This window comes from Myxocyprinus asiaticus, chromosome 20 (genome assembly GCF_019703515.2).
Source record: "Myxocyprinus asiaticus isolate MX2 ecotype Aquarium Trade chromosome 20, UBuf_Myxa_2, whole genome shotgun sequence".
NCBI classification, from domain to species: Eukaryota; Metazoa; Chordata; class Actinopteri; order Cypriniformes; family Catostomidae; genus Myxocyprinus; species Myxocyprinus asiaticus.
In genome coordinates this window covers 3884962-3911874 of record NC_059363.1, presented here as the reverse complement: position 1 = coordinate 3911874, position 26913 = coordinate 3884962, and the positions used below count along the sequence as shown (strand labels likewise).

Here is a 26913-nt window from a genome sequence, read left to right as displayed (position 1 = left end):
AAATTGCAGTGTCCATACAGTAGAACTAACCACAGCAAGCACAGTTTTAGCTTACAGAGTTAGAGTGAGTAACTTCTATCTATTACAAGTTTTAAAAAAAGAATGAAACAATTGAGGCCTTTTTGCAAACAGAACATTTATTACACAATGACAACTCAAATATCACATAAGTGTTACTCAAAGGCAAATTATGACTACACACATATACAAGTCCATTCAAATATTTCAATAATAAGTTCACCAGATTTCCAAATGACTGAAGAACACTCCAGTTCTTTGCCTGTCCAGACCTAGAGAACAAAATACAAAAATAAATAGCAAATAGCAAAACATTTACACTGCTTATATTTGTACATAATATTACTATCCTATATTTTAGATGGACAGGTCAAATAAAGTGAATGCTATAACTCAGTGCATCAAAATAAAAACGGAGCGTCCAACGAGTTGCGCACATTCGACCCATGTAAACACAACATCATTTGTTCACAGACAAGGTAATTTGGTTACTTAGTAGGCTACTTCCAAACATGTAAGTGCGTACTTTAATACAAAACAGAATGGCCATTATAACTAATGCTAGCATCTGTTTGAGAATGTAAACTTTTCAAAGCTAATTGTTGAAAATTACATACAGATCTTCATTGATTAATGTTTGTAAAAAATTATTATAAACTGCTAAAAGATGTTTTGTGTGATTTTTAGTGCTCACCTGGATCAGTTGGAAGGAGATCGCTTTGCTTCTGCTTCTATCAAGGCTGAAATAACCTTGAAATCGAGGAATCGAGTGCAGGCTTAACGTTCATAGGTTGCCAGGAGCATTCCCATCCAGTTCTACTTCTTATGCGATTGTATGAGTAAGTCCAATGCAGAGAAGACATCTCCAGGGTTTTGTCTTTTTGATAACAGATCACTGAATAACACCACAAATTTCCCCTCTAAATTGTGTATGTATAGGTTTGAGACTGGGCCAGATCTCATGTAATTTAACTGTAAATTACTGTAATTATTTTCCCGCTAATTGTTTCCTAAACCAAATGACAGATTTTAAACAGATTCTACAGTAAGGCACGGTGGACAGTACAGCAATAATACTGTAAAAACAACAAAATTGAAAGCAACATACTGTAAACAGTATTTACAGTAAGTTGCAGTTGGAAATACAGTAATAATACTGCCAAAACAACAAATATAATTTACAGTGTAGTAAAATCATGGTGATTTTTTTGTCGTGAACAAAATGGCATGCTCAGCGCCTGAATATTCATCAGTATTTTGATGAGCAAGCTAAAGTCTTGGCAGTTCGTCCTGATGGGTTGTGTATTTTCTGTTGTTTGGTTGTTTTTTTCCTCAAGAGAACAGTGGCTGTCCTGCAAGGCTGCTCCAGTGGTTGCACTGGGATGGTTTGAGGTTGCCCCAAGAATCTTCTTCCATACTCTGATTGTGACATCCTGTCACAATGATGAATGTTCACTGGAAAGTCATCAAATCCCATTTGTTTCCGTTTTTGCCTTTTTGTTTTTCCTCAAAATGCCTTCAGAGTTTATTTTTCACTAGCTTGCAAAAGCATTGAGAGCATCCTAGTGGAAAAAGAAATTATTACACAGCTGTGGCCTCAGTTTTGTAATCACAAGGTAGTTGCTAAACTTTGTTCTCCTCATTGAACAGTCCCTCAGGACAATTGCGCACTAGCACAGCATGCTCCATTTTCTCTTGTGACGTCTGGTTTTATTTCCATTCAGTCTCATCAAAAATACTTGTGCGCCCGGGGGCCTGGGTAGCTCAGTGAGTATTGACATTGACTACCACCCCTGGAGTCATGATTTCGAATCCAGGGTGTGCTGAGTGACTCCAGCCAGGTCTCCTAAGCAACCAAACTGGCCCGGTTGCTTGGGAGGGTAGAGTCACATGGGGTAACCTCCTCGTGGTCACGATTAGTGGTTCTCGCTCTCAGTAGGGCGTGTGGTAAGTTGTGCGTGGATCGTGTAGAGTAGCATGAGCCTCCACATGCTGTGAGTCTCCGCGCTGTCATGCACAACGAGCCACGTGATAAGATGCACGGATTGACGGTCTCAGAAGCGGAGGCAACTGAGACTTGTCCTCCGCCACCCGGATTGAGGTGAGTAACCGCGCCACCACAAGGACCTAGTAAGTAGTGGGAATTGGCCATTCCAAACTGGGAGTAAAGGGGATAAAAAAAAAGAAAAAAGAAAGAAATACTTGCATGAAGAAGTTGGTCTGGAAGCAATAGTTTGCTCAAAAATGAAAATACTGTAATAATTACATATTCTTTTGTCGTTCCAAACCTATTTGACCTCAGTTTCAGATGTTTTTGATTGACAAAGTTAATAGTGCATAGTATGCTTTTAAATGAGCATCAGTAGCTGGTTTGGTATCTGTGCTCCTATGCAGATGTCAACGTAGAACTTGCAGATGCTCTGTAAGAGGATTCTCATGTTTGCACTTTTTTCTCGGATTCTGGCATGAAAGGAAGCATCTGTTTCAGTAGCTGTCTCGTTTTGCCTGCCAATTTTCCTGTCACTGGTTTCCCAGTTTGGCCTACACACCGTTCAGCACAGACAACATGATATGTGAAGAAAATGAGCTGAATCTGCTTTGAAGCGGCAACATATCATCAGACTGTGTCTCATCTCGTCACACTGTGTTTCTATGGTTGTGTTCACATCAGCAGAGTTTAGATGTTTTAGTGGTCTCCCATAATACTGATAAAAAGTTCTGTGCACCTGATGAAATAAATGTGCAATGGACTTAAGCAAGTGTAAATGACATATTAAATGTAATACAAGCAAAAACGCAGCTGTGATGTCTGTTCAATATGTTGTACTGTTGTGTACTTGGGTTTCGATTGTTTGAGCAGCTGAATATGGAAAATATGCCTTTCCACAAATTTTCTGTGGACAAAAAAGACATCACCTGTGTTTACAACATTACGACATATTGAGCCTTATTCATGAAACGAGCAGCAGAACGAATTTCTGTAAAGGCCTAAATCGCTCTTATGTAATTTGTATGTACATTTTCATATTTAATTCAATTTTTCATAAAATAATTTTTACGAAATTGTCTGCATTCAATTGCGTACAAAACCATTCTTTTGGAAATTGTCACACTCAATTGTCCATAATCTGTAATTCATTTGATTATTAAATATTTCTTATGAATATTGTTACATTCAATTGCTTATAAAAACCATTTTAAATTTTCAATTCAATTGTTCATAAAACATTTCTTACAGAAATTGCTGCATTCAATCACTCAAAACCATTTGTGTGTAAATTGAATTGTTCTTTAAAAATGTATTGTGACAGCTGTTGCATTCAAGCACTCACCAAACTAAATATTATGTAAATTGTCACAATTGTTCATAATTGTTCATTGTTCATCTGCATTCAGTTCAATTAGTTATTAAATACTTCTGACATTTGTTTGCATCCAGTTGCTTGTAGAACCATTCTTATGTAAATTGTTTTATTCTGTTTAATTGTTTTAAAATCCATTATGTAAATTGTCACATTTCTAGCATTCAGAAATCCAATCCTACAAAATGTCACTTTCAATTTAATCATTCATAAAACAATCTTTAATTGAACTGAATGCAACAATTTATGTAAGAATGGTTTTACGAATCAGCACTGAAATTTGTTCTGCTCAATGAATGAGAAGGACATTTAATAAATTGCCAGATTAAATATGGCATCTACTGTTGTTTTTTGATAACAACATATTTTAACATTTTTATTTCCACAGACAATTTTACAACAGTAGTGTTGTGGCTACTTTTTCTCTTAAAAGTTTTATCAGTAATGGATAGTTAATGTAACTGGAAGCTTATTTAGTGATTTTCCCTGCATTTCTTTTTCCTTAATTCTCTATTTGTGGTTAACAAATACAGAAAGCATTCTTTGGTTTGGTTTGTTCATCTTTTTGGTTATTTTTAAGGTCATTTGACTTAGTCCACCCACAATACCACTAACTTTAAATTTAAACTGCAAAAGACCTCCAGTTTCACCAAAATAGTTTTTTTAATTTTTAAAAAAAAAATTTTTTTTTGTTTTTTTTTTTTGTCTGTCCCGGGGTTTGACTAATTCAGCATTAACCACATACAGGGAGCGTTCTGTTACAGATTTGTTTTTTCGGTACAAAAATGCACATTGAGCATTTTTATAAGAAAATGAGCTATGAGAGGAAACCGGGTGACAGGGATGTTATTAAGCTGCTCTTCAGTAAGCAACCATGAAAAATATCCTCTGTTTCCTGCTTAAACCCAACAGACAGTAAGTCTGAGGCCTGCCGTGTGGCTTCCTTGAGATTATTTTGTATGTCCATGATGATTCTAAAGCTGAAAGTTAATATCACTGTTTGCTTGGACACATTTGTTCACCTACAGAAGAAAATGGCAATTTATAGGTTCTCATTCATGAAACTCAAGTAGATCAAATTTCGGTGTAAATTGATCGTAAACTCATTGTAACGCCAATTCATCGAATCATTGAATTGAATGTGTACGTTTATGGAAGAATAGTTTTATGAACAATTTAAACAGACATTCATTCTGGTTATGTTTTATGAATGAGGCTTATAAAACGTATAGTTCCACCACGTTCAAAGCTGCTATAAAATAAAGATACATTCACACGCTTGATTGTGCATTCTATATTAATGTGTCTTTATTAATTCCAAATTCCATATCAAGTTCCTACATTGGGTGCTTTCCATAAAAAGCTTAAAGTTGGCTAATGAACTAGTGGACAAACTGTTTATTCTGTTTATTATTATGTTGGCTTGACGAAGCCAACATACACTTATGCTACAGAATGTTTTAGGGTTTTTCCAAAATCCCTAAACCAAGACCAAAATAATCAATTGTAACTCCTTCCACAGCTTTCAAGCTATAGAACTTTTATGACACGCGTTGCTATGATCGGAATAACAATTTCCACACAGCGGTTGATCAAAAATGGGAAAAATCCCATAGACTTACATTGACAGAATCTAAATTAATCACAATTACAGTATCAAGGGAAATTATCTGCAATTATGATTTTTGGCATAATCACGCAGCCCTACTATGAATAAAACATTTACATCCTCATATTGATGTTGCCGTCACTTTTTAAAAGCAATGAGCCACTTTTGTGGCTTGTGGTTGTGTTTTAGTGATTTTACATGTTGAAGTCAAAATCACTTCAATCCACAACCTCTCATGGCTTATTGCTATATTCAAGAATCCGCTGCAAGAATTGAGAACATTCTTCAAATCTTCTGTTGTGCTGCTGTGGAATAGAGCATGTCTGTGGTTCTTAAAAGAGTTTTATGGCTCTTGCTCCAAATGAGAAAATCCACTGGTGCAGAAAAATAAAAAAGGGGTATTGGAAATGGAAGAAATAGCAATGAAGTGAAAGAAGAGGTAGATAAGGAATATGATGGAGTGTGGGAAGAGTAGATAAAGGGACGGCGAGGAAGATGAATGGAGCGCAGTGGGGTAATTGAGAGATCAATCTGGTCAGTGGTGAGCTGCTCTAATTGAAAATGAGATTGGGATACGGAGAGACACATTAAATAAAGAGACTCAGTAGACCACTCACCAAAGCCAATGAAGCAGCTGTATTAAATCTGTAATTTGATATTACTCAGTTGTTTTAGATGGTGCCTTCACTAGATACTTCGAGACAAGATGGTGAGTAAATTATGACAGAATCTTTGTTTTTGGGCAAACTATCTCTCTTTTGGAGCACATATCATGAAAATGGCATAGAGTTTGCAGCTGTGGAACTTGGGACTACAAGCATAATTTTGGTATCTTTTGAAAGAGGACACTTGTCGCTTTATTTTCCCAAAGTAAAAATATATGTAAAAAAGGAAAAATTATACATATACTGTAGTTTATCAACATTAGTAACATTTTTGGATGTACAGTTAAGTAAACAGTAAATGTCCCGGGGTGAAACATTGCAGTGCAGTAGTCTTGTACATGTAAACTATTCTTTCTAAATGTGTCTTATGAGATGTCATCACTGGTCTAATTTTGGACTGATCTTTTTCATTTTTATCTGTGCACATTAAGCTGTTGAGGTTAAATGGTGTTAGATTATTCATGTCTGTGATGATTACATTTTTAATTTGCAACTTTTCTGCTCAAATTGCTCCTGCGGCACTGGATTTATGGTTAAGTACTGTCTGGAATATATATATATTTTTTATAGAGATGATGTTAAATGGATTTCCTTTTAATGTGTTCTCATGGTGGCTCTTAATGAATATCCCGAGTGAAGCATGCTGGATTTCTGTGTCAGCATGTTTTTAGGCTCATTTGGAGCACTTGTCAGAAAGTCTGACACTCGCGCAACCAACCTGAAATTGCTCACATGGGGAGGGGAACAATTGGCCCAGCATTGACTGAAAAATCCAAGTATTGCATGATTCATGCAGATTGAATGGCAGCAACGCAGTTTTGACTTATTCATTATTGGATGTGATGTTGCATATGTCGCTGTCTAGTGCTCCTAATATAGCAAATATACATAGGGGAGTCTGGGGATAGTTGTCATTCTTTTTACTCCAGTGAATATTTTTCAGGCTAGGTTTATTTTTGAAAGTCAGTTACTGTATAGTCATATACCTTGAAGCCTTGGCTACAAAAAAGCTATTGAAAATGTTTACCGTTTTCACCTAGGAAAAAAGATACAGTACATTGAACACCCACTGACCTTTTGCGACAACTTGCCCCAATAGAGAAGCATATTGTCACATTATATGGGGTTAAGTTGTCACAGTGGAACCAGCCATCAAAGCAGTGTGACAGGTTTCATGTGAACACTGGATAAGACACGTTCCACCACCAAAACCAAATCTACACCTCTCTTTATAACTACACCTGCTTCAAGCAGCCTATTAAAAGCTTTTTAGCTAAATGAAAAAAAAAAGATAATAATAATTGAAAGGTAACACAAAAGTATCAAAACATTTTTTGGCCAACAAATATTGTAATTGATAAATATTATACATTTATGACATTTAAAAGAGATTTGACAGCCTGCCCCAATAAAAATATGACATGCCCTGACTTTCATGAAATATACCTTCAAACCTTTTGGTTAAAATCTTCGTTCATAATATATGAATATACAGTTGTGCTCAAAAGTTTACATACCCTGGCAGAAATTGTGAAATTTTGGCATTGATTTTGAAAATATGACTGATCATGCAAAAAACTGTCATTTATTTAAGGATAGTGATCATATGAAGCCATTTATTATCACATAGTTGTTCGGCTCCTTTTTAAATCATAATGATAACAGAAATCACCCAAATGGCCCTGATCAAAAGTTTACATACCCTTGAATGTTTGACCTTGTTACAGACACACAAGGTGACACACACAGGTTTAAATGGTAATTAAAGGTTAATTTCCCACTCCTGTGGCTTTTTAAATTGCAATTAGTGCCTGTGTATAAATAGTCAATGAGTTTGTTAGCTCTCACGTGGATGCACTGAGCAGGCTAGATACTGAGCCATGGGGAGCAGAAAAGAACTGTCAAAAGACCTGCGTAACAAGGTAATGGAAATTTATAAAGATGGAAAAGGATATAAAAAGATACCCAAAGCCTTGAAAATGCCAGTCAGTACTGTTCAATCACTTATTAAGAGGTGGAAAATTCGGGGATCTCTTGATACCAAGCCAAGGTCAGGTAGACCAAGAAAGATTTCAGCCACAACTGCCAGAAGAATTGTTCAGGATACAAAGAAAAACCCACAGGTAACCTCAGGAGAAATACAGGCTGCTCTGGAAAAAGATGGTGTGGTTGTTTCAAGGAGCACAATACGACGATACTTGAACAAAAATGAGCTGCATGGTCGAGTTGCCAGAAAGAAGCCAATGCCACAAAAAAGCCCGGTTACAATATGCCCGACAACACCTTGACACGACTCACAGCTTCTGGCACACTGTAATTTGGAGTGACGAGACCAAAATCAAGCTTTATGGTCACAACCATAAGCGCTATGTTTGGAGAGGAGTCAACAAGTATTGTGCTCCTTGAAACAACCACACCGTCTTTTTCCAGAGCAGCCTGTATTTCTCCTGAGGTTACCTGTGTGGCCTATGTGGCTTTTTTATGTTCGCTTGTTCAACCAAGAGCTAAAACAAAAATATGATGACAGTGAAAATGAACTTTGAAGGGTTGAATTCACAAAAATTATGAATTGAAACCAACATTCAAAACCACTGTTGGAGAAGAACATTTGACTCCAAATCATCACTAATATTGCCCTTTATCTGCACAGTTAACATACAGTATAAATGTGTCTGGAGGATGATGGATGTTTGTGGAAAGATCTGTGCATTGGCAATAAGTCAAAGGTCAGTGTTGAATCCGCTGGGATGTGTGCAGGTGCTGATGGCCTCCAGAGGATCTTGTGTAACCAGTAAAGATGGATCTCTGGGACATTTCTAAGTGCAGCATCAAGGTGTCAGAGACAGTGTCTCTTTTTTTTTTTTCTTAATGCATGATTTCCTGTAAAGCTGCTTTGAAACGATGTGTGTTGTGAAAAGCGCTATATAAATAAAAATGACTTGACTTGACTTGGAAAGGACAAGCCCAGAGGAAGAGAGTCAAATTTCAAGAACGGCAACAGTTAGATGACAGGAAGTCAGCACTTGAAGTCACTGATTTAGAGCTGAATGCAAGAGGCCAAACCACCACCAGAAAGAACAAGTGCAAGAGAGAAACCAAGAGAGCCTGCATTTTTCAGGGAAAAAAAATAAAGAAAACATTTGCTACAGCAGACAAAAGGTCATTGTGCAATACTAGGGCAATGGATGAGAAAGATTATTTTCTAGAGGAATTCTAGAATTATTTCTATAGGGTCAGTTCACCCAAAAATGAAAACTCTCTCATAATTTACTCACTCTCATGCCATCCCGGATGTGTATGACTTTCTTTCTTCAGCAGAACACAAATTAAGATTTTTAGAAGAATATGTCAGCTCTGTAGATCCATACAATGCAAGTGAATGGGTGCCAAAAATTTGATGCTCCAAAAAGCACATAAAGGCATCATAAAAGTACTCCATATTACTCCAGTGGTTGAATCAGTGTCATCAGAAGTGATATGATAAGTGTGGGTGAGAAATAGATCAATATTTAAGTCCTTTTTTTTTTTTTTTTTTTATAAATTCTCCTCCCTGCTCAATCTCCACTTTAACTTTCACATTCTTCTTCTGTTTTTGGTGATTCACATGTTAATGCATATCGCCACCTACTGGGCAGGGAGAATGGACATAATTATTGATCTGTTTCTCACCCTCACCTATTGTATCACTTCTGAAGATATGGATTAAAACACTGGAGTCATCTAGATTACTTTTATGCTGCCTTTATGTGCTTTTTGAAGCATCAAAATGTTGGCACCCATTCACTTGTATTGTGAGGACCTACAGAGCTGAAATGTTCTTCTAAAAATCTTCATTTGTGTTCTGCAGAAGAAAAAAAGTCATACACATCATGGATGGCATGAGGGTCAGTAAATCAGGAGAGAATTTTCATTTTTGGGTGAACTGTTCTTTTAATTTGTGTTTGTAGTGTAGGTAAAACAGAAATGGGATTGCAATATAGTGGAAGGATAGATTGATCTGTATCTGTAACATAGACTCAGGAGAACCAGAAGTTAAATCCATTTGCAGCTTTACTTGTAAAGTCACAAAGAATATACAACAGGCAGAGGTCAGTATTCAGAATATACAGCAACGCAGGCAAATTCAATAATCATGGTCAAAAACAGGCAGAGGGTCGAGGCAGGCAGAAAACAATAACAAAGAGTATATCCAGGAACAGATCAAGTCAAAAGGCAGGCAGCAGTGAATCAGAATGACGATAACAGGCAGAAGTTCAAACACAGGCAGACTAATATGGAAAAAACCCTCAGAAATGTTAGCCGGGGCAAAAACAAGACTTCGCACTGAACCCAGTGTTTGCAGCGCTTAAATAGTCCATGAAATAAGGTACAGGTGTGTAGTAATCAGTCCCGCTGAGGATGATGAGAATCGTAGTTCGTGAGAAACATTTAATACTCGGGTGACGGCGCTCTCTGGTGGTTATCGAGGGGAGTGTTCGTAACAGTATCAGACTGAATAGACTATTAATTTGGTGTCAGTAGGTCAAACGTTTTCCATCTGAAATCGGTCTGTGCTTCCCGAAAATCGAAAGACTGCCCCCAGTGGCCAAAGCGGTAAGTGTTGTTGGGCGTATAGGTATGTGTGAGCTCCATTTTCCGGGTAAAGTGTCCACTAAAGGGCGCCAAAAGCAAGTTGTAAAACGAGTTGATTTCAGCTATACAGGCTGTAAAACAATGAAGTGGAATGGGTGTTTTACAAACTGTATCCCTAACCCAAACCCTAAACCTAACCATCAGTAAAGTTAATATGATATATAAGGGAAAAAACAAAACTTTTGAATCATACTCGTCACTGATTGGGCAAACGTGCTTACTTCCTGGTTTCAATGCAGGAGGCGAACCTGGGTCTCCTATGCTGCTGACCAAATGTGCTTCCGATCGCGCTATAGGGGAGGGTAAATATGCTTGAGCCGATGCAAAAATGTCTAATGGGAGATGCCGCTTGTTAGTGAGTCGGCATAATGTGGCCAATCCTAGGGTACCGGAACTCTCGGAAACAACATGCCGATTTACCGCGTGATCATGTTGTTTTGATGTGTTTAAAAGCAACATCCTAAAGACCTTGAATGGATAGTTCACCCAAAAAATTACAATTCTCTCCTCATTTACTCACCCTCATGCCATCCCATATGTGCATGCCTTTCTTTCTTCTGGTGAACACAAATTAAGATTTTTAGAAGAATATCTCAGCTCTGAAGGTCCATACAATGCAAGTGAATGGTGACCAAAATTTTGAAGCCCCAAAAAGCACAAAGGCAGTATAAAAGCAATCCATATGACTTCAGTGGTTTAATCCATGTCTTTTGAAGTAATCTAATCAGTTTAGGGTGAGAACAGATCAAAAATATAACTCTTTTTTTCACTGTACATCTTGCCATTGCAGTCTTTAGACTCTATCATGATTTCAAGCTCGATTACATGTCCTAGCGATTGATGCATGCGCAGAGCGCTAGATGCCGCTAGGAAGTGTAATCGAGCTTGAAACCATGATCGTCAAAGAGACAGGTAGTTATAGGTAGTTCAGTTTAAATCAGGTTTTTTTCAAATTGAAGTTATGTTATCTCCATAATTTTTTTTTTATTTTTTAAATAAGCTTGCATCTGCTGAGGTTTGATTTAGATATATTGGATTATAGTCTCAAATTCATAACGGCTGATTTAGGGCAAGTATTTAAGGTAAGGAAACTCTCCTTTGCTGCTGGGATTGTTATCGTTCTAGATGTCTTTATGTCAAGGTTCAGCAGTGCAGCTCCAGCCCTCTGAAGAAACATCTGAAGTGGGTTTTTATAGAGCTTAGGAGGAACTGATTAAATCTTAATTAGGACTATCACTGTCACTATTGTGCTTGTTACACTGAGGTGAGGACCAGAGTGTCATGGTATTTTTACCAGCAGGTCTTTTGTTTAGGTGGCCTCAGAAGATATGAGAAGTGTTTTTCCCTCTCTGTTAAAAGTTGATATATATGTTGCTTTGGTAATGATGTATGATTACATGTTTAGTTGAATTTTATTATTTGCATTTAGCATTGTTTTATCCCAGAACAGAACTGCAATCCATTTCGGGTCGTAACCTACTAGTTGAGAACCACTGCTTTAGAGCAGGTAAGAGATGAGAGATGTTTTATTTGAGTTGATAGTTTAAAAAACTACCCATGCAGAACTGATGTGTGGTGCTGATCATGTCCATGGGAATTCCGGATCATTCAGCCGAGGGTAATCAAGACAGTTCCAGTTCCTGAATTAAACATGCACCAGGCAATGGAATATGAACTCGTTCTCCATCCATTTCCAGAAATAAAGAGAAAGGTCCCATTTTGCATGATGTGCGGCAGATGAAATGTGAAGAGATTCCGGTTCATTCCTCCTGTTGAAGGATTCATGGGATGCTTTGTGATGTCATAATGGCAGATTCCAGTGAGCCGGCCGTTGTCATGGAAAAATGCAAGCCATAAGGTTCAGTCTTCATTTCTTAAAGAAATGATGAGGCATTATAAATTCATGATCCTGTTGTTCTATGGTTCACTGGGTTTTTATTTCATTCTTGTCTTTGGAAAAGCACTCTATGGGTTAATAATGGGACCATCAGCCAGTAGGTTATTGGAATAATTATTTATTAAACAAGGCCCAGCCTATGCTTTTAGGGTTGTTTCTCTAGTGGTGTTTGCAGTATATGTAAGATGTAAATGATAGAGATATACTGTAAATGGACCAGCTTATGAATCAGAATCAAAAATGGAAAATCTAAGACACGAAATCCCTTAGACTTGCAATAAAAGAGCGACTTGAGGCATATTTAGAGACCAAAATATTGCTGTGATGAGGAGGAGGGCGTGGCCGGGCCATGATGGAGCACGGCTGGCGCTGAATCAGCTGATCAGCGGGAGAGTGAGATAAAGGGCAGCTGGAGATGCCGGTTCGAGAGAGAGAGATGCACGTGGCCACGTTGCATGTGTGTCTGTGTTTGTTTATGTTTGTTTTAAGTTAAGTTTGACATTAAAACTTTGTTTACTGTTCAGCTGGTTCCCGCCTCCTCCTTGCCCATCCTTAAACTGTTATAATTGTATCATAAAGACTTGGGCTGGATTCTTTTGACTTGGGCCAGTAAACAACCATCTACAACACCTTAGCAACCACCTAGGACACCCTGGGTGGCATGTTGTGAGCGTGTTGGTTTATTTTGAGAGTCTGTTGGTGTTTGACAGCTGGCTACAAAGAGGCGCATCTCTTTAACCCCACCTTCCTCTGGAGACCTGTCAACATTCACTTTGCTGTCTGCCCTTGTTAGACAGCCTACTCAGACTGTACACACTGCCTGGGAGGTTGTCACGGTAACAGCGGTTTAGGTATCATAAATAGAGCGGTTGACTTATTTACAGTCAGAGCCAATCAGTGGAAGATGTGTGTCGGGACTCGGGAATTTTGTGCATTGTTGATTTGATGCTATTAAAGAGGTAGTTATTTACAGTTTTACTCTATTTATTGCTTCACAGTCATAAACTCCTATAAAAATCATTATGCATTTGTGAAGTCATAATTACTTAATTGGCAGACGTATAGTACTTGGCAGCGACATGTTGATTGGCAAGATTGTGTGAGATGCTTCAAACATCAAAACATCTGGCAGACTACTGAATCAACTCTGATTTTTCAAGAGGGGAAGAATCAAAGCTACAAAATACAGAGACTAAATGAATATGATGAATTAAGGCTGCGCAGCTGCGTCCCTGTTAAGCGTGGATGTGCTTTTGGTTGTTCAGACAAAAAAGGGCATGGAAAGTTCACAGTCAAATCTCTTTTTCCCCTGCAGAACAACATGACTAACATGAGGCTTACAACTCCAAGAGAAGCACAGATTCCCAGTCTGAAAGCTTTGCGTTGTTTTAACTGATAGCTGTTATTGCCATGAGTCACATATGTGTGCGCTTGACCGAATAAAACTGAACAAAAAGTCAAGCCCTTTCATGAATCATTTTGTACTCAAAATGCTAGGATTAGGGGACTATTTTCAAGTAGCCAAATTGTATACTTTTGTAGCTTCAGAGAAGTCCACTAACAATGTAGTCAAGCTTTCTTGCACCAAAAACATAATTTAGTGTTACGTGATTCAATTTATGTCCTTTCTCTGAATCTTAGTCTGAAAGTCAGTCTGTTTTTGCTACTGTATCTTTAAATTTAAAGGAATAGTTCACCCAAAAGTGCAATGCAAGTGAATGGTGACTAAATATTTAAAGCTCCAAAAGCAAAAAAGTCAACACCAAAGTAATCCATAGTGGTTTAATCCATGTCCTCTGAAGCAACCTAATCAGTTTTAGGTGAGAACAGACCAAAACATAACTCATCAGCAGACTCCTTGGCGATCATGATTTTAAGCTTGATAACACTTTCTAGAGTGATCTAGCACTCCGCGCATGCATCAAGCGCTAGTGTAACTAGGGTTGCAAAGGGGCAGAACATTTCCGGGAACTTTCCAGAAACTTTCCATGGGAAGTCAAGCTGGGAAATTTTGGAAATATTGGAGAAAACTTTGGGCATTTAGCTATAAGCTGCTGCATCTTTGTGGCATTCTTAACATAGGTCTTTGCACAGTATTTGCAAATGTACACAGCCTTTCCTTCTACATTGGCTGAGGTGAAATGTATCCACACATCAGATGGCGCACGTGGCATTGTTCTGTAGAATAAAATTAGAAAAAAGCTTGTAAAAAACACTAATGCAATGCCATGCACAGATACATAAATAGTTAGCTAAACAATTGGAATATTCTGGAATGGTCAAAATATTTTACAATTGATGCTGGACAAATGAATAGAAATAGGCTAGATGAATTGATGATCACTCCTCAATCAGCATGCTAAATCAAACTATAACCTACGTTCTTGTATAACAGAAAACTGGCTGGCAGAAGGCAGAAGAAACAGCATCACAGTTGAGCTAGCTAGCACCATGATAGCTAGCCTCTTAAATTGTCAATGAAATGGTGTTAGCTAGCTTACATTTAGCATATCTGATTTACTGGCTAGCTAGCTACTGTATAAGCACATTTTGATTTAGTATTTGCTAGTTAAACTTTAATACCATAGATCAAATTTATTTACCCTAGTAATATCATCACAACTTACTTGACTGTATGTAGTCCTTGGGCTCAATGCAGTAGTGTGGCTTCAATTGTCCTGCTGTAGTAAGTAGCCTGCAGTAAGTAGTGTGCATGTGATTGAGGAATGTGCAGCGTAGAAATTAAACTGAATTTGCATTAAATCTGGTTGTTTTAACCAAGATTATGCTGCAAGATGTTTTTTTTGTTTTTTTTCAACTACATATAAGTTCCCTGTTATAGGCTAACTTGCAATTTTGCAAATTTCCAGTTTATTCCCATTAATTCCTGTTAATTCCCATATATTCCCATTAATTCCCATGGAAAGTTTCCAACTTTGAAAATTCCCGGAATTTTGCAACCCTAAGTGTAACCGAGGTTAAAGTCATGGCCGTGCCTAGAGACTGCAATGGTAAGATGTACAGTGAAAAAGGAGTTTAATTTTGGTCTGTTCTCAACCTAAACCGATTAGATCGCTTCAGAAGACATGAATTTAAACCACAGGAGTTAAATATATTACTTTTATATTACCTTTATATGCTTTTTTGGAGCTTCAAAGATTTGGTCACCTTTCACTTGCATTGTATGGACCTACAGAGCTGAAATATTCTTTTAAAAAATCTTAATTTGTGTTCTGCGGAAGAAAGAAAGTCAAACACATCTGGGATAGCATGAGGGTGAGTAAATGATGAGAGAATTTTCATTTTTGGTGAACTATCTCTTTAATGTAAAACAGCAATTGAAACCCATTGTACTTGTGTAATATGACCGTAAAATAAAAACAAATGTTAAGCGGGACTAAGGATAGGAATAGTGTGGAACTTAATTCCGACTCCACTCAATGATTCCTTATCGGTTCCATTAACGATTCTTTTAGCACTTTTGAGTCTATAGAGTGATTTGGAAACGTAATTCTTAATGGTTTTACTGCCCTGAGCAGCTTGTTTCCTAATGATGAGATGATTATATTTGAACAGATTCTTGCAAAAAGGTGTTTACACAGAATATTAAGATATTAAAATGTTAGTTCACCTAAAAATGAAAATTCTCCCATCATTTACTGACCCACATGCCATCCCAGATGTGTATGAGTTTCTTTCTTCTGCTGAACTCAAATGAAGATTTTTAGAAGAATATCTCAGCTCTGTTGGTCCATTCAATCCAAGTGAATGGTGACCAAAATTTTGAAACTCAAAAAATCACACAAGTTAGCATAAAAGTAATCCATAAGACTCCAGTGGTTAAATCGTTGTCTTCTGAAGCGAAACAGTTCACGTTCACATTCTTCTTCTTGTGTTTTTGGTGATTCACATTCTTCATACATATCGCCCCCTACTGGACAGGGAGAAGAATTTCAAGCAAAAAAAGGACTTGAATATTGATCTGTTTCTCACCCACACCTATCATATCACTTCTAAAGGTATGGTTTTAACTAGTGGAGTCATACTGATTACTTTTATGCTGCCTTTGTGTGCTTTTTAGAGTGTCAAAATTTTGGTCACCATTCACTTGCATTGTATGGACATACAGAACTGAAATATTCTTCTAAAAATCTTCAGCTGTGTTCTGCAGAAGAAAGAAAGTCATACACATCTGGGATGGCATGAGAGTGAGTAAATGATGAGAGATTTTTCATTTTTGGGTGAACTATTCTTTTTAAGATATTTGATTATTAAATTACAACAAAACTCATAATTTAATTGCACTCATAAGATTCATTCAATCTGGAATCAGGCTACAATGCTCAAACTGTTATGTTTCTCACTGCTGAACATCATTAAATTAATTCAATTCCGGATTTGTTTTTTAAAAAAAGGAATCGGTTCTGAATAAGAATCTTTTCTTTGTTCCCAACCCTAAGCGGGACATGTTTTTGACTTTATTGGATGGTGGAAAGTTGTGTTGTAAACGTTACAGTATATCTACATACTCATTGGACTGTTCTATTTTAAAAGAGCACATAAATCCTGTTTTTGTAATTACCATGTAACACCAAATAATGTTCTTCTGTGCACAGTATACTGTATATGAATTTAGACATGGTTATTATACCTCTGAAGTGAGTGTAGTTTTGTGAACTAATGCAGTTTGTACTGGGTTCGGAGAGCCAATGAAATGTGAAATGGAGAAAAGTCTGACAGACAGTGAGGGACAGTTTCTCTGCGGTGCACTGGTGCACAAAAATGCCCTTTCTGGCACTGGCTCTCCGTCACTGTGCCCTCTGCCATGATGTGCTCGCTGTCCACAAATACACACAGACATGCTGCATTACCCTCATCCTGCCATCTGCTACTGACTGTAATCTGCACTGCCACTGATATAATGACATCCAGAACCCAAAAAACACTTTCTCACAGATCACTCTCACAGTTGAAAAGTTGGTTCATTTCAAGTTAGTGTGAATCTGTTACTAAAGTGCAAGTAAGCTTAAGGGATAGTTCACCCAAAAATGAAAATTCTCTCATCATTTACTCACCCTCATGCCATCCCAGATGTGTGACTTTTTTTCATCTGCGGAACACAAACAAAGATTTTCAGAAGAATATTTCAGCTCTTTAGGTCCGTACAATGCAAGTGAATGGTGACCAAAACTTTGACTCCAGTGTTTTAATCCATATATTCTAAAGTGATATGATAGGTGTGGGTGAGAAACAGATCAATATTTAAGTCCTTGTTTTACTATAAATTCTCTTCCCTGCCCAGAAGGAGGCAATATGCATGAAGAATGTGAATTGCCAAAAACACAAGAAGAAGAATGTGAAAGTGCAAACTGATTGTAAAAAGGACTTAAATATTGATCTGTTTTTACCCTCTCATATTATACCGCTTCTGAAGACATGGATCCATTTTGCACAGAACTTGCTTATCTTAAATTAGCCTACTTCTGAGTTTGACCCTGCTGACTTTTCAAAGCGGCAACCAATGAATAGCGGACCATTTAGAACATGTATCATCATTATGTATGCAGGACGCTAGTGTCATACCATGGAACTTTTGATATATAAAAAAGGTACTGAATAATTACTTTATTCATATACCATGGTATTAACATGGTCAATTTTTGTAAGGATTTTGAAGTCATGAGTTTTGAGGTAATCCTGCTTTTAGCCAGCAAACTGCATCTAATCCTCATCTCAACAAACTGCCATGATAGAAACTCTTGTTGTCTGCTGCCATCTACTGGCAACTTGTGTTTCTGCATGTTGAGTTCAGCAATTTGAGACTTTGGAGAGCTTGTGTTAATAACCAGACAAACAAGAACTGTAAGCATGTTTGTAAACATAAATATTCTTTGATTCCCAATGGATGAATCTCACAGAAACGGTCAAGAAATATCATATTTTACCCCCAATCAAAAAAACAAACACACACACACACACACACACACACACACACACACACACACACACACACACACATATATATATATATACTATATATATATATATATATATATATATATATGTATATATATATATGAAAATATACATATATATAAATAAAAATGAACTTTCTCTCCTCATTTACTCACCCTCATGTCATCCCAGATGAGTATGACTTTCTTTCCTCTGCTGAACACAAACAAATATTTTAGAAGAATATTTCAGCTCTGTAGGTCCATACAGTGCAAGTGAATAGTGGCCAGAACTTTGAAGCTCCAAAAAGCACATGAGACAGCATAAAAGTAATCTCAGACTCCAGTGGTTAAATACATGTCTTCAGAAACAATATGGTAGGTGTGGGTGAGAAAAAGATCAATCTTTAAGTAATTTTTTTACAGTTAATTCTCATCCCTGCCCAGAAGGTGGCGATATGCATGAAGAATGAGGATCGCCAAAAACCAAAGAAGAAGAATGTGAAAGTGGAGATTTTTCATTAAAAAAGGACTTAAATATTGAAACATTTCTCACTCACACCTATCAAATCGCTTCTGAAGACATAGATTTAACCACTGGAGTCGTATGGATTCATTTTATGCTGCCTTTGTATGCTTTCGAACCTTCAAAGTTCTGGCCACCATTCACTTCCATTGTATGGACCTACAGAGCTGAAACATTCTTCTAAATGTCTTCATTTGTGTTCAGCAGAAGGGAAATACCTGGCATGTACTGTATCTGCCATTAATTCGTATAAATGCACACTTCATATAACCAGTGAACTTCCACATTCAATATCAAACTTATGCTGTTATTCTTTCTCCTGAATTATATTTCCTCCGGTCAGCAGTATGTGGGCTGTATCTCTTTACACATCCTGTGAGGTTGTTATCTAGAAAGATTGGTTTGTTCAGCTTTTGTCAGGGTAATCTTATCTACTCTTTAACCGTCACTCGTAGTCACCCTCACAGATGCACATTCTAAGTTTATTAAACTGCTCCAAGTAAATGTGTGTGAGTGGAGTGGACTGTCCCACAGCTGTAGAGAGAGAGAGAGAGAGAGAGGTTATAGAGCTCCACCCTGCTGTAACTCTCACGCGTCATGTGCTCTCCACCGCTGGCCGGCGCCTGTATGATGGATATGTGTGGGTCACTCCTCCATTCAGAGCTGCGTACATTGTTCTATGAGCATTCAGAAAAAGTTTCAGCACTCAATCTGTGTTTCAGACATGTTGAGAAGAGAGGAACTGCATGTTAGTTGCTGATTCATTGGTGAGTGTGATATTTCAAAGGATCTTTTGCCTTGTTCTGCAGAGGAACTTGTAAATGTACATATTCTGGCTGTTAATGATGATTTTTAAGAATAGTTTTGATAGATTTAAATTGAATGTGTTGTAGTACATTATGCCAGTGCTTTGATTCAGGTGATCACACTGTTGTTTGATTCCTTATTGATGCTTGCAATGCTGTGTTTATTATTAATTCAAATTACTATTCAGCCTGAACCGCTCATTGTACAGATTACATTCAAACTTAATATTTTAGATAATTCCAGTGTCTATGCATACTATCTAGTTGGAATACTAGAAACTTTAAGAGTCAAATTTGAAAATTATTTTGTGTAAGAAAAATGTACTTAATTCAAGATGTAGTCTCTGAGAAGAAGAAAAAAGTCTTATCTCACACAATTTATCTTGTTTTCAAGATTTTTATAGATTTTTACTGGAAAACATAACAAAATACGGATTTATTTATATATTTTTCCAGTGTGGGAATACAAGATTGCAAAATGCAACTTTTGTGGATTAAATGATGTTTTTGGCCCTTGGCCTTCAAAAGTCAGCACTGTAGTCATTTCTGTTGTGAACAGCCAAACATTTTGAGATGTCTATTTGAACAGGATGAGTTGAAGAATATGAGTTAAATTAAAGACAGGAAGTGGCTCAGGAACAGACAGGGAATGGATCAGAGCATATGTATTTGATTAAAGAAGCTCTTTGGCTTAAACGTTTCAGCACGTTTATGTAGGCAGAATGTGAGAACTCCAGGATTTCTCAAGACACACTTGGAAATGTCTCTCACTGCAGAACACGGTCATTATTTATAAACTTTTAAGACATTTTTTCCCTTACTATTTTGTGTGGTCTAATCAATGACAGTGATGCAGCTGGAATGCATCCTTGAGAATTCCTGTTTTGTGTCATTTCCTGTTGATCAGAGCCAGAATGTGTCCCAGCAGCTGTATGGAATATATGAGAGAACACTATGTGTGTGTTTGTGTGGATGTAATTTTGGCTGTTTTATGTGTTTGAAGCAGCAGTTGAGTTTTTTCACTATGCTTGTTGGGGTCTCTGGCTTCTATCAAAATGAATCAGAGAAAAAAAAAGTTGGCTTTAGCTGAGATTTGTGACAGGAACATGTACAACTAGATTATGATGTTGTCTGAAGAAATTGTGTGTAGTGCTTGTCCATATACTAGGGTGTAGTGGATGGTTGCCAGGATGTTGCTAACAGGGATGTCAATTTTCAGATATTTTCATAATCACTTGTCGTGGAAATTAACGATCAATTAATCGTTAACATTAATATCGCAAAACGCATGCGGAGGACTCCAAATAATATGTGAGTGTAGACTGTTGTTTAAATATAATTTAAATAAGTAAATGCAAGTATTGGCATTTTCCTCTTAAAATATTCTTAGTTCAGTGTATTTAAATACATTTAGGCAAAGTTTAGTTCGAATTTGGGATTTGTGTAATTACTGCTAATGAAATGCTGTTAATAACTTCTATCTTAAGATACTTAAGCTATATAATTTGTATACATATTTGAATTCATTCAAACTTCCTGTTGTGGATCGTGGGATATTTCGGATCTTTTTTTTATTATTAGAAATTAAGTCAAATCATAACACGCTGTGTAAACACAGTACACAACATAGGCTACCACTTCTCTGGTGTTAGTGTGAGTCAGCTGAATGAACCTTCTTGCTTTCCCGGTGATCGTTGGCGTTATTGTGGGTTGGGATGAAACGAGGAGATCAATAGTGCTTGTTTTCTTGTTGTACTTTATCACTGTGTGTGCAGAAAACATGAATGTTCATTTAAAGAGAAACGCTCCAACATTGTTTACATTGAGCCCGATTCATCTCTCTGATCTGTGCATCGGCTCTCTTCTTCTGTGAACAGGATAATGACATGCAGAGCGCTAGTGGTGCACCAATCGGGAAATTTTAAGCCGATACGATCACCGATTTTTTTAACACTAAGATTGTCCGATACCAATTTGTTTTAACAGTGTCCTTAGCCACACTTTTGCAAGTTATATTCTGCAGTTATGTTTATGCCCCACAGAGTAAAATTACATTAATTGTGAATTGCTAACATTTATTTGTATTGAAAACAGTTATGAATAGTTCAGTTGTCAATATCAAATGTCATTGTGACATACTGGCAGCCAGTAAAAACCATGAGAGCATCACACACAGCAGAGATATGTTCAAAAGTAAGAAAGTTGTCTGTTACTAGCTCCAAATCTGCTCCTGTGAGGAATAATTAGTATTTATGATTTGTTTACCACCTTTGGCGTTTTGTTGCAATACAAATCACAAATTATTAAGCAAATGCGTGAAGACACGGTGCCGTTATTTAAGGTTAAACAGTTATATCTGTTATTAGTGGCATTGCGACTAACATCAGTCTGATTTAAATTGGGATCCTCAGTTAAATTGGGAATAGTGCTGAGATGAGTGACTGATGAGATAATGAGCACCTGGAGAGCGCGATTGTTTGATTGACACCAAGAGTGCTCCTGTTGAAGGGGGAGATGTTGCAGCCTCTCACATAAAATTCAGCAAGTGTGTGCCGATTTTTCTTTAGGTGAAATCGGTCTATGCTGGCACGTAATTTGAGGAAGGAGCCAAGATGCAGGATGGCAATGAAAGGGGTTTTATGGAAAAAATAATTACAAATTATAAACAAAAACTCACAAGGGAGAAAACAAGTATAACAAGACAACAATAAAACTGAAAACAAACCAACTGGGGATATCTGGAAATGGCAGGAACAACACGACTGGAAACAAAACACAAAGATATGGCAGGGAAGACAAGACAATGGAGAGAATATATAGAGGAATAGGAATGAGCCACAGGTGATGATGATTTACTAATGAGCAGAGCAAATCAGCGTTGCCATAGAGGAAAACAAAAGCACATGGATGACTTGAGAGATGGGTGGAGGAAACTGTCACAATCCTGCCACATCAAGAATAACTCAGAGACAGGGGAACAGCCTCTGTGGCCGTGGGCACTGGCAGCAGATCAGGTGCCTTACTCGGCTTCCTTCTCCTCCTCCTCCTCCGGACATTTGGAAACACTGTCATAGGAACGGCCGCCACCTCCTGGCGGTCGACCGTGGGAACGGCCGCTGCATCCAGGCGATCAGCAGCGGCCTCCTCTGCCTCCTGCTGGTCAGCAGCGGCCTCCTACGCCTCCTGGCAATCCCCAGTGGATAGAGCAAGCTGGTCTTTGGCAGCCACAGGAGGCTTGGCAGACTGGATGGTGACTGCTGGTGACTGGAAAGGATCATTGATGGTCACAAGGGACTGAACAGGTTCATCAACGGTCACAGAAGACTGGACAGACCTGTCGACAGACACGAGGAACTGGACAGGCTCGTCAACAGCCTCTGGGAACTGGACAGGCTCGTTGCCAGCCTCTGGGAACTGGACAGGCTCGTCAAAGGCCTCCAGGGAACTGGACGGCCGCCGTGGTCGGGAGCGCTGGCTGTGGCTGGGAAATTGCAGCGAGAACAGCCACTGCCTCCTGGCAGGTCGGCAGCATGCTTCCTCTGGCGACAGTGTCGAGAAGCCAGAGAGGCACCCAAAGAAGCTGCAGTGGACTTGGCCGCCTTCTGGTGGTCAATAGCTGGTTCAGCTGGCCTCTCCAGAGACACCGACAGAAAGTGATTTTGGGATTTGGTGCTCCACCCCTGCAGCAGACGTTCCATCTCTTCCAATCGGCAGAGGTGGTCCTCCAAATCCCAAAAGGGCAAATGAAAAATCCTCTGGACAGATGGGTTTTGTCCAGACCTGCCAAAAAAATACGCTTGAGGACAGTCTGCTCAACACCCCGCCCGGAGGCCGCTCCAGCCAACTCCTCAGCAAAAATGTCAATGGGGCGACCGTGCAGAAAGCAGGCCAGGAGGTCGGGCAACCGGGTGAGGTTCTGAGAGACTGATTTCCCAAGGTCTGGAGTGGAGTTCAATAAAACACCCATCATGCCTCCTCTGGGTCCAAAGTTGGCCATGTCGTTCTGTCACATAATTTGAGGAAGGACCCAAGATGCAGGATGGCAATGAAAGGGGTTTTATTGAAATAAAACAAACAAAACAAAATACAAACAAAAACTCTCACAAGGGACAAATCAAGTATAACAAGACAACAATAAAACTGAAAACAAACCAACTGGGGATACCTGGAAATGACAGGAACAACACGACTGGACTGGAAACAAAACACAACGATATGGCAGGGAAGACGAGACAAAGGAGAGAAATATAGAGGAATAAGAATGAGCCACAGGTGGTGCTGATCTACTAATGAGCCGAGCAAATCAGCATTGCCATGGCAATGCTGATTGCACTGCTGAGCAGCACCAGTGAGAAACACGAGGGAAAGAGAAAAACAAAAGCACATGGATGACCTGAGAGATGGGTGGAGGAAACTGTCACAATCCTGCCACATAAAGAATAATACAAGACCTAAATTGCAGAATCATGACACATATAGGGTTACAATGTTAAACTGCAGTTTGCTAAAAATGGCTCAAATTTAGTGTTTTTTTTTTTTTTGAGAAACCCTGCATTTACTATACAGTATGCTGTTCAAAATTGTTCATGATGTTGACAAATTATACATCTGTATATTTCGTCAACATTACTAACTCATTTTTGACTAGACTATATAGTAAATATGACCTAATTTAAGCAAAGTGACATCAGTTCTGTGGTATGCACGCACATCAACAGGTTAAGTTGCAGGGTATATATAGAGAGAGAGGATCTAAAGGCACAAATATTCCTATACTTGTTAGACGAAATGAGACGTTTCCTTCATTCCGATGAAAACATGCACATTCCTCCAGCGCGAGAGGCACAGGGGTCTCGTGGTCGCCCGTTCTGTGACTAGCTCGACTGTCCTCAAAGAGAGAACCATTCATTTGTTAAGTGACATGCCCTCGAGTCAAAAGCTGCACGAAATCTGGCAACTTTTCATCAGTTAAGAAAGGCAGCGATGGGAGAAGAGAAAAGCTCTGTAGTGTGACGGGCCAATCTGTGCTGCCTGTGATAAACATCACATGATCTGTGCGCTGTCTACAATGTGAGCCCCATTTATTGCGTGCAAACAGCAATTTTGAAGCATCAAAACATAAAAAGTGCGGTGATGTATTTATACATTGAAGCCATGTATGTGTGCATGAATGCTGGCTATTCATCATAACAGCATATGAGTTATCCCACCACTGGTAGGTTGATGAACATTGGTGACATTCTTGTTAAGGGGGTTTTATATAAGGTTACAGTGTCACATCACCCTAGCTAACTGAGCGTATCACAGGCCCGTGAGTCTCAGCATGTCTCGTGGCAGTCTCGACTGATTTATCTTCTCCTCTCTCTATGGAGCCGCTGGAACGGGCCCCCTCTGTCTCACAGGAGTCGACTGCAGATTAACTGAGGAACCCTGGACATGATTGAACATTTATATTAAAGCTACACTATGTAACTTTTGGCCCTCTAGCAGTTAAAAAATAAAACTGCATGCGTCTTGCGGAGGAACATTGTTTTGGTAATGACGCAAGTTGTGCTTCGGCTCTGCTCCTCTGCGCGGATGAATGTGGTTCGAGGCAATGGTGTACACATGGATACAGGACACCTTATCAGAGTGAATGGACAAATAAATAACGAAAGAAAGGAAAAGACGGATATCCGAAAACATGTCATCTGAGCAGATAAGTGCCATATCTTATGCTGTTGTTTTGACTTATTGGAAACATTGATGTTTTGAAATAAATGACGTTACAAAAGTTAGGCAACGTTCGTTAACATGAGACATAACGATTGTTAGTCTGATAAGGTCAAACGTTATGAAGTTTTTATAACTGCAGGATATTCTGGCCAAATAGACCATGATAGTAACTAATTTATAGATTGTCATTGGTACCAACCAGTGGTCAATATTATTTCAAGACTCACATGTCCTTGGCAAGCCTAGGACTTAAGGATTTATTTACATAAATGATTGCTATTATAAAAAAAAATACACACGTGTGCTTGCTAGTGAAAAGTTCTGCATTGATTACGGTATAATTATTGTATTTCACTACACACACACACAGACGTGTGTGTTTGTGTGATTACACAACTATATATAAACCATATTGTAGCGCGGAGGAGGGCAGGGCCGGGCGGAATGACGGACGCCCAGACCCCAATCAGCCTGATGAGGCGAGCGAGGGATAAAGGCAACCGAAGGAGGCAGCTTGAGAGAGAAAGAATTATGGGCAGCTGTCCTGTATTTGTTTGTGTGTCTTTTTATTTAATTTCTCGCCTCCTCCTTTCCCTTGTACCCCCTTTACATTGGTGCCGAAACCCGGGAGGGAGGAGGGATGCCCATTGTAGAGTCCTCGACACTGCCGTCCACCCAGGGGAGCGCCGCTACCATCCGCCAGGGGACGTAGTAGCCTGACCGCGGGGAACGGCCGCCGTCCACGAGGTGAGGAGGGACGGGACTCCCCAACCGCCTGGAGTGATGGAGTCACTGCCAGGGGTGGTGGAGTGTCCCCACTTGCCGCCAGAAAAGCGGAGGGGCGTTCTGTCCGCTGGGGGTCGGTGGTTTAACTCCGGTCCACCCGGGGAGGAGCGGCTGTCGTCCGCCTGGGAGGGTGGAGTGATTGTGGACCACGCGACGGCACATCAGAGAATCGGTGAGTGAGCTTTTTCTCTCTCTCCTGTCTCTCTCACGCTGTCACTCCGTGTTGGCCTTTCCCTCGCCTTTTTTTGTTTTTTGTTTTGTTTTCCCCTCCTGTCTCCTCCCAGGTTGAGGATGGTGGGGATGACCTGCCGGCAGACGGGGCGCTAGGCACGTCCCCCACCCCGGAGTGGGCTCCCCGGCCTGAGGCAACGCAGGGAGGAGTGTAGCGCGGAGGAGGGCGGGGCCGGGCGGAATGATGGACGCCCGGACCCCAATCAGCCTGATGAGGCGAGCGAGGGACAAAGGCGACCGAAGACGGCAGAGAGAGAGAGAATTATGGGCAGCTGCCCTGTATGTGTTTGAGTGTCTTTTTATTTAATTAAATATTATTTACACTGTTAAGCCGGTTCTCGCCTCCTCCTTTCCCTTGTACCCCCTTTACACGTATCAATAAAATATCTTACCTGTTGAGTAACAAAAAAGCCATCTCTGTGTCACTTTTTAATCGTTTTAGATCTCGGAGTCATATCTGTCCATATGACGTATGTATGTAATTTCCCGCAAAATCCGTTCCGACAGCTCAAAAATATAAATCATTAGTATAGGTTTATCAAAGTGTATTTGGGTAAAGTTATGTATGAAAAATGTTCTTACAAAATACATTCATTAATTGGTTATGAAAGTATTCACTTCACATACGCTTTCAGTCATCAAGTCCATTAAATTTTCTGATGTTTGTTTTTATAATTTGGTTCCTTGTTTATGTCTTCAAAAGCTGTCTGGT

General features: G+C 39.0%; 1 protein-coding gene and 1 long non-coding RNA gene across 2 annotated transcripts in view; both read left to right on the top strand.

Moving 5' to 3' along the window:
* LOC127410671 (SAM and SH3 domain-containing protein 1-like) overlaps nt 1–26913 on the top strand; it is a 132901-nt gene that overhangs the window by 69266 nt on the left and 36722 nt on the right.
* Nucleotides 19443–26695, top strand: LOC127410681 (uncharacterized). The gene is made up of 3 exons (XR_007892151.1): nt 19443–22310; nt 23742–26142; nt 26255–26695. It is a non-coding gene; the product is annotated as an uncharacterized LOC127410681 (long non-coding RNA).